The sequence below is a fragment of the Marmota flaviventris genome, chromosome 1, assembly GCF_047511675.1.
Source record: "Marmota flaviventris isolate mMarFla1 chromosome 1, mMarFla1.hap1, whole genome shotgun sequence".
Taxonomy (NCBI): Eukaryota; Metazoa; Chordata; class Mammalia; order Rodentia; family Sciuridae; genus Marmota; species Marmota flaviventris.
Window position 1 is genome coordinate 200,477,198 of NC_092498.1, and position 5,716 is coordinate 200,482,913.

The 5,716-nt window shown below is 42.5% G+C and overlaps 1 pseudogene; it reads left to right on the forward strand.

Moving 5' to 3' along the window:
* Positions 1–5,149: 5,149 nt before the first annotated feature.
* Positions 5,150–5,586, forward strand: LOC114090136 (small ribosomal subunit protein uS13-like; annotated as a pseudogene).
* The last annotated feature ends 130 nt before the right edge of the window (positions 5,587–5,716 follow it).

Genomic DNA, 5,716 nt, shown 5'->3' on the forward strand with positions numbered 1-5,716 from the left:
TAACTCAATGTGGCTCCCCACACATGTGATCAAATTTGCTTCTTTTCCTTTGAGTCTCCTACATTTCATGTCCTCTTAGGCTGTCACTATTCTGAGGATTATTTAAATACTCATATAGTACTTATTTTATATTCATTTTCAGTCCGAATGAAATTTATACTTGAAAATGGTGTGAGTTAGAGATCTTTCATTTTCCCTCCAGTGGAGAGTCAGTTGTTTCAACATCAAGAGTCTATTCTTCACTGATCTGGAAGTTGTACCTTAGCAGATACGAAATACATGTCCACCACGGTCCATTTGTGATTTCTGTTCCACTGATTTTTTTTTTTTAATTCCTGCATCAATATGACCCTTTTAATTTAAAGTTTGATTTCTTCCTATCTAGTAGGGCAAGCTCCCTTCTTTTTGTTCTACTTTAATTTTTTCTTTGCTATTTTTGTGCATTTGTCTTTAATATGATCTCATTTCCCTGAAGTATGCCACTCTTCTCCCACAGTTCTCAAAATCCCATTGGTGTTTTCATTGGGATTCTGTCAAATTATAGATTAATTAGCATCAATCTGACTCATTTATTGAGTGCTCAGCATTCAGGGACTTGGTTTATCAGTTCACTTATTCTTTTTTTAAATATTAGTTGTAGTTGGACACAACACCTTTATTTTATTTATTTTTATGTGACATTCTGAGGGGCTGAGGATCAAACTCACACTTGCTACTGCTGAGCCACAACCCCAGCCCCCCACTTATTCTTTAATAAAATTTTAAAGTTTTCTTCCACAAATAAGCTCACTGTAAATATATAATTTTTAGTAATTGAGAATGCTTTTCTATTTAGATCTTTAAAGTAAATATTTAGATGCATGTCTTAGGGGGTTTTTAGTAGAAAATAATATTTTCACAGAAGGATAAAAATTACCTTTCTAAATTTTTTTGTGTATGAATGTATACCTGTCAATTATTTCTGTTGTCTTATTACTTGGGTTGGGATCTCTCTGGAAGAAAGTTGAATAATAGCAATAAGAGCAACATCTGCATCTTATTCCTAACTTTAATGAGAGAACACTACGGTTTCACCACTGACTATTATCAGACTTACATCATCCACTGACTATTATCAGACTTACATCATTTCTGAAATATGTCTTTCCCCAAGTCAAGGAAGGCCAAATTTATTCTTATTCTTTAAGAATTTTCCAAAAAATCAAGATTTTAGGGGATCGAAGATCAAGATTGTAGGCATTTTATGAAAGGTCTCTTCAGTGTCTATTGAACATACTGTTTTTCTCCTTTATTTTCTAATACTAAATAACTTTTATGTTATCAGAATAAACCTGTTGGGCTGAGGTATTTTAGTCTTCTAGGAACTGAAGCATTGATTTACTAATATTTTATTTCGAATCTTTGCATATATATTCATGGATGGTCTAAAGTTTCCTTCAGTACTCTATGGCCATCTTGTTGAATCTAAGCAAGTCTCATAAAATGAATACAGAATCTTGTCCTTTTTTTTGACTAATTTAAATATGAATCATTTATTCAAAGGTTTTACAGAACTCTCCCATAAAACCTTCTGGTCCCTGTGCCTTTTATCGGATTTTTTTACAACCTTTTCAAGGAGCTTCCAACCCAGTGTGCGAGGTGGTGTGAGGGCTACAGTCAACCAGCACACCTGCTCCGTGGGCATGGAAAGGCAAGGCCCTTGGAAGAGGGATTTTGGCTTCAGGTCGCTCAGGGGTTTATCTGATGGTCACCAAGACGTGTTTCTTTGACTTCTTGTCTTTTCTCCCTTTGCTCTAAGTTCTTTCCAAGGATACCCAGGCCAAGCTTTCCGTCTGGACCCAGCCAGTTTCTATTTACTAGACACTGCTCTGCCTTCTGCCTAACGAACCGACTCTTAGCCAGAGGTGGGAGTGACACACTGACCACTCTGGGAAAATGGCAAGGAGAGAGGAATACAAAGAGACATTTCATTGCCAAAGCAGAGTTGGGGCTGTCCCATCAGGTGAGACTCATTCTACTTAGAAAAAAATAACCTAGCCGACACTGTCTGACACAGAGGGACTGAATATACAAACAGTCAATAGCCAGACCACACCTGACAATAGAACTACGACACGCAACCTCGACACAACCAGCCCAGGAAACCAAACCACAGCATCTCAGCATCAGCCCAGTAGGGTGAGGACTTGGCCGATGGCTGTCAAGCTTCTCCACTTTTTTTTTTTTTGGTCTCCTTCTCCTTCTCTCTCAGGACCAACCAGAGAAAGCCACCCCTAACCTGGCTCATAGGCACTCCAGTTCTAGGTAACCCACCTTCAGAATCCCCATGTCAATAGCATCCACTCAGGGACACCTGACACCCTCCTTTTCCTCCAGTGTAAACTCTCCCATTCCTCTGCCTGTCTTGGAGTCTCTGCCAGACACAAGTGATCCCTGACTCCCTAGTGAGAGCAAGCCTGTTCTCGTGTGGGAAGTCTTTGTTGATTCCACACCATGGCTCTGAGAGTTGAACAGAGATGGTAATCTGGGTGACGGGCAGCTATCTGGCCTCTATGGGGCAGCAGAGTCACATTCTGAGAACAGGTTCCCTTACATCTAACTGGGTCTGGTTCCCTTACATCTAACCTGGGAAAGGAGGGGTATTCTGCTGGCAGGTGGGATGGCTGGGGAGGGTGGGAAGCTTTCCTGAAAACACCAAGCCAGACTCTTCTTGTCTGTGGGTGATTTAAGCCCTTTGTGTCCTGGACATGAAGAAAATTCTGTTCAGCACAGAAAGGGGAATGTGTGGACAGACCCTGAGCAACCCCCTGCTAGCCTGTCCAGTGCATATCAACCACATATGTGTGAGGCATTGGGCTCGATCCTCAGCATTGCATAAAAATAAATTAAAAAAACAAATAAATATAAATAGCATAGGGAAAATACTCTTAATGTTAAATTAGCTCTTATGACTCCTATAATAAATTATTGCATAATTTCTAGTTAAACAATTGTGACTATGGGGCTGATGGAAATGATCTGTGGGACAGGGCCCAGGTCTCCCTGCCCAGCCCACCCAATGAAGATACCATTTCTGGATGCTTCTCTCAACTGGCTTCTTCCTCCCTCTGATGGGGTGGGCTCACCATGAAAGGTAGCTTACATGGATAAAGCATTTCATGGTGGGCTCACCATGAAAGGTAGCTTACATGGATAGACATGATTATTATTATCTTCATATTATTGATGATGCACAGAGCGGGGTAACTTACCTGAGGTTACACAGCTTGTAGTTGGAAGGGTGAGACTTCAAACCCAGGCAGGAAGTGTGCTAGCAATTCTCACTCCCAAGTCCACCACTGAGTGATGCTCTCATTGCCCTCCCAGCCACGGACAGCTCCTCTCCTGGCTGTTCCTTTGGATGCATCTCTTTCTCTTTTCTGTTTTTATTTATTTTTTTGGTACTGGGGATTTTGGATCCAGGGGGTGCTCAAACACTGAACTATATCCTCAGCCCTTTTCAATTTTTGAGACAGGGTGTTGCTAGGTGGCCCAGGCTGGGCTTGAACTTGTGATCCTCCTGCCTCAATCTTCCCAGTGGCTGGGATCCTAGGTGTATACCATCGTGTCTGGCAGGGCCATTTACCCTGAATGGGGGAGCAGCAATGCAACTCTTGGCCAATCACATTGATAAGCATTTGGCTGTTGCTGGTTAAAGTCTGCTCAGTCTATTAACTGCATCCTCCCTGCAAACTGGAAACTTCATCCACTTTTCACTTAAAAAAAAAAAAAAACACTCAGTTTGAGTACTTGCTACTTAACCTCCCTAAGACATCACTTTTGGAATGAGAATGCTCTGCCATGCTGAGGAGCCCGCACAGGGAATCAGGACATTCCCATCAACCTGAAGAGGCTGCCGGGAGAGGCCCTGCAAGGTGTCTGCAGTGTGGTGGTGGGGAATGGGGGAGAGACTGGGGTTCTGCTCAGTTTTAGGCAAATCAGCCTTGAGAAAGGCCAGCTGAGGGGCCACAACTGCTAGCCTCCGTGCGGCCCCAACTGGCTTCGTCCCAGGCCCAACTCTGTCCCTCCTGCACCCAAAGGGCTGCTCCAAGGAAAATGATGCAGTCTCCAAGCTGGAGGAGCTGACTATAGTAACACAGGTTCACAATCCTCTATATGTGATTCTAGAAATCCTCAAAGCTCTGAAAATCAATAGGTTAGTGCCCAAACCCATGTTACCCTCAGTGTGAATTCCCTACAGAAATCTGAGTATGTTTGGTTTTTAGGTCTAACCTCAGACCCAGCCAAGGGTATTGCATGCTGCATAGTCTGTGTGCCACGTCACCTTTCTAAATCTAAAAAAATTCAGAATTCCAAGTCACACAAGGCCCCAGGGGTTGAATATGTAATAATTAATACTAAGGGCTTGTACCAGGTTTTGAGGAACTTCCTGTGCACCCCAAAGCCCAGTTCTCAAATTCTCCTGGTTCTTTGATGGGGCAGAGTGTTAAGATACAGGGTTAAAATAGCAGGGACTGCGGTTATAGCTCAGGGGGAGAGTTCTTGCCTAGCACCTACGTGTGAGGCACTGGGTTTGATCATCAGCACTGCATAAAAATAAATTTAAAAAATAAAATAAATATAAAATAAATAGCATAGATAAAATACTCTTAATGTTAAATTAGCTCTTATAATGTTAAATTAGCTCTTATAACTCCTATAATAAATTTTTTGCATAATTTCTAGTTAAACAATTGTGACTATGGGGCTGATGGAAATGATCTATTTGTTAGGCGTCCAGGTTACACGGATATGTAAACTTTTCAAAAACTGTGAAACACTAAAGAGCTGTGCATTTCACTATAAATACACATAATAAAACATGTTTTAAAAACATCAAAAAGCAGCAGCAGCACAGGGGGAGCGGGTACTGCTCAGCACTGACAAAGGTGGCCTGGGCTCCTGCCCATGAAGGCCCCACTCCTGCTATGCACAACAGTGTGACTTGGGAAAAGATGCTAGCTTCCAGTGAGTCCACGCAATGTTCTGTAGACACCCAGAGTCCGTTTTCAAATAATGCTCAGTGACATGACAGAGTGTCCATATTATTATATTAAAGAACAAAACAAAGCTTCATTCTTCCACAGGAGGCCTATATGCCGCCGCCGCCATGTCTCTAGCAATCCCTGAGAAGTTCTAGCACATTCTGCAAGTATTTGACACTAACATTGATGGATGGCAGAAGTTAGCCTTTGCCATCCCTGCTGTGAAGGCTGAGGGGCAAAGATGTCCTCATGTGGTGTCAGGAGAGTGGATGTGGACCTCACCAAGAGAGCTGGGAGGTCCCTGAGGATGAGGTGGAATGTGTCATCACTGCTATGCAGAAGCCACACCAGTATGAATCCCACACCAGCCCTGAGCAGACAGGAGGATGTAAAGACGGAAAATACAGCCAGGTTCTGCCCAACAGTCTGGACGACAAGTTCTGTGAAGACCTGGAGTGACTAAAGATTAGGACCACGGACAGCTGTGGTTCTAATTTTTCTGGGCCTTCGTGTCCAAGGCCAGCACACCAAGACCACTGGCCCCCATGACCATGTTGTGTAGTGTCCAAGAAGGAATGAGTCTGTAGACCTTTTCTGTTAATTGTTTATATACAAATAAATAAAAGAAACAATGCCATCAAGTCTCACATAAAGCAGTATCCCAAACTTATAAAAACAGTTTTAGACTTAGG